Here is a 3,533-nt window from a genome sequence, read left to right on the forward strand (position 1 = left end):
AATTTTATTTTTATACCTATGAGAAGCATATGAAACTTGATATCAGGCTTTTAGAAAAATCACACTTTTGTTAGTTCATAGTTTAAATAATAGTGTGAAGATTAGAAGTTTAAAATGTAGAAAGGTTACAAGAGAATTCCCATGCTGAGAGAAAGCAGTGTAACCTCCTAGTTATCTATTATTGCTATAAAAAATCCCACAAGTGGGTGACATTAACAAACACGTTTATCTCTCATTGCTTGTTGTTGCTGTTGTGAAGTCATGTCCAGTCACTTCCAACTCACAGTGACCCCATCTAAAACAGAATGAAGCACTTGCTGGTCCTGTGCCATCCCACACTGTTATGTTTGAACCCATTGATGTGGCATAATTTCTTGACCACATACCACCTCTTGAAATGATTCAATATCAACCATTTCTTTTTGATATCATGACTGTGTAGCCCTTCTATCTTCTTTTGATGCTTTCTGCTTCATTCAGTATTTTGCCCATACACTCTTTCAATATTGCAACCTTTGTTGTTGTTGTTAGTTGCCATCAAGTCAGTTCCGAATCATAGAAACCCTATGCACAACAGACCAAAACAGTGTTCGTTCCTGTACTATATTCACAATCATTACACTTGAGCTCATTGCTCCTGCCACTGTGCCAATTCATCTCATTGGGAGTCTTCCTTGTTTACACTGACCCTCTACTTTACTGAGCATGATATCCTTCTTCAGGGACTGGTCCCTCTTCATAATATGTCTGAAGTATGAAAGAAGATTCTTTTCCATCCTGGCTTCTAAGGATCAGTTTGGACTGTACTTCTTCCAACACAGATTTGTTGTTCTCTGGTAGTCCATTTTAATATTCTTCTCCAACATTATAACTCAAATGCATCCATTCGTTTTTCTTTGGTTCTTTCAGCTTGAGGAATGCTGAGTGTGTTCTTTCCTTTTGGTTTTCTTATCCCAGGTCTTTTCACATTTCATTATAATGCTTGACTTTGACTTCTTGAGCTGTTCTTTGAAATTTTCTGTTTGATTATTGTATTTCATTATTTATTTTATTTCATTATTTCTTCCAGTTGGGTTAACATCTCTTCATTCAAGAGCAAGTTCCAGAGTCTCTTGTGACATCCATTTTGTGTTCTTCTTTCTTTCCTATCTTTTTAGTGTCCTTTTACTTTCTCAATGTAGAATCTTGATGTCTTCCACAACACCTCTGGTCTACAATCATTAGTGTCTAATGTATTAGATCTGTTATTTAGAAGGTCTCTAAATTCAGATGGGATATACTCAAGGTCCTGGTTTGACTTTAAAAATTTTTCTTGTGCTTCTGCCTGAACCTGCATAAGAGAAATTGATGGTCTGTTCTACAATGTACCCTTGGCCTTGTTTTGGGTGATGATATTGAGCTTCTCTATTATCTCTTTCCATACTTGTAGTCAATTTGATTCCTGTATATTCCATCTGGTAAGGTCCATGTGTATCATCACCATTTATGTTGTGTTTTTTTGCAAAATATGAAGATGCAGTATCATCTGTGTGTTGGTGTTGTTGTCTTTAAGTGCTGTCATGGTAGTTTCTGACTCATAGTGACATTGTGTAGAGTTTCTGAAGAGTATCTGGTAGGCTTGAACCTTGTAGTTAACAGTTAAGTGTTTATCCTATAGTGCCGCACCAGAACTCTGCATGTAGTATACATAAATCTCAACCCACTACATGTGGTATACTTGTAAAAACTAGATTGTGAGTTATAGATTATGTAAATTTGAATTTTTAATCTGAAGTATCCTAACTTAATGGTCTTTGGCAAACAATTCAGCTTCATTACTTGTTAAAAAAAGAGAGAGAGTAATACCAGATAACGCATTGAGGAATGATTATGTTAAAACAATAGTTACTGAGAATTGAAATCATTACAGAGTAGTGAAACTGTAGTGCAAATACAATCGCTAGTAGAAATGACTTAAATGACAAATTATAAATCTTTAAATTCTTTCTAGACTACCTACATGCTTCATTAACATTAAACCTTCTTTAATAGCCAGGCAACAACAACAAAAAAGAAGAGTTGTATATATTGTTTTCTCTTTAATCTGTTTTGTATGCTTTTTCCTTTCTTTCTTTCTTTCTTTCTCTCTTTCTCAGTTCCATTAGTGTAAACACTGTCTCTTAAACAAACTGCAATGTCTTCTCACTGATTTTGTTTCTATCACATTCTATTCAAAGTAACCTCAGTCACTGGTGTGAGGCCTTCCTGTGGGCTGTTTTTAGTAGCAACCCAGTTCTCTCCGCCCTTCTTCTCTATCACCTAAGTGTGCACCATCGCCCCCTGGAGGATTCGATGGATATGGACATGAACCCTCTGAGGCCCCAAAACTATCTCTTTGGTTGTGAACTAAAAGCCAATAAAGATGATCACTTTAAGGTGGATAATGATGAAAATGAGCACCAGTTATCATTAAGAATGGTCAGTTTAGGGGCTGGTGCCAAGGATGAATTGCACATTGTTGAAGCAGAGGCAATGATTTATGAAGGTAGCCCTATTAAAGTCACACTGGCTACTTTGAAAATGTCTGTACAGCCAACAGTCTCCTTGGGGGCTTTGATATATCACCACCAGTGGTCTTATGGTTGAAGTGTGGCTCAGGGCCTGTGCATATTAGTGGACAGCACTTAGTAGCTGTGGAGGAAGATGCAGAGTCAGATGATGAAGAGGAGGAAGACATGAAACTCTTAAGTATATCAGGAAAGCGGTCTGCCCCTGCAAGTGGTAACAAGGTTCCACAGAAAAAAAAATTAAAGCTTGCTGCAGATGAAGATGATGACGATGACAACGAAGATGGTGATGATGATGATTTTGTTGATGATGAAATTGAAGAAAAAGTTCCAGTGAAGAAATCTATATGGGATACTCCAGATAAAAATGCACAAAAATCAAACCAGAATGGAAAAGACTCAAAACCATCAACACCAAGATCAAAAGGTCAAGAATCCTTTAAAAAACAGGAAAAAAATACCTAAAACACTGAAAGGACCTAGTTCTGTAGAATATATTAAAGCAAAGATGCAACCAAGTATAGAAAGAGGTGATTCCCTTCCAAGGTGGATGCCAAGTTCATTAATTAAGTGAAGAATTGTTTCCAGATGACAGACCAAGAGGCTATTCAAGATCTCTGGCAGTGGAGGAAGGCTCTTTAAGAAAATAGTTTAAACAGTTTGTTAAATTTTTCTGTCTTATTTCATTTCTGTAACAGTTGATATCTGGCTGTCCTTTTTTATAATGCAGAGTGAGAGCTGTTACTATTATGTCTCATAAATGTTGTCCAGGTTCTTTTGCCAAATATGTGTTGTTCAAAATGCCTGTTTAGTTTTTAAAGATGAAACTCCACCGTTTGCTTTTTTTCTAAGTATGTATGGATTGTTACGTTAGGACTTAGTAGTAACGGTGGTGGGACCAATGGAAATGGTTGGGAAACAAAAATATACATGTGAAACAAACTCAGTATTAAAAAAAAAAATTAACCTCAATGGTGAATGTCAAAT

General features: G+C 36.3%; 1 pseudogene; it reads left to right on the forward strand.

Annotated features, from left to right (window-relative positions):
- Positions 1 to 3,248, forward strand: part of LOC102815651 — a 17,099-nt pseudogene extending 13,851 nt beyond the window's left edge.
- Positions 3,249 to 3,533: the final 285 nt, after the last annotated feature.

The sequence above is a fragment of the Chrysochloris asiatica genome, unplaced genomic scaffold (assembly GCF_000296735.1).
Source record: "Chrysochloris asiatica unplaced genomic scaffold, ChrAsi1.0 scaffold00017, whole genome shotgun sequence".
Classification (NCBI taxonomy): domain Eukaryota; kingdom Metazoa; phylum Chordata; class Mammalia; order Afrosoricida; family Chrysochloridae; genus Chrysochloris; species Chrysochloris asiatica.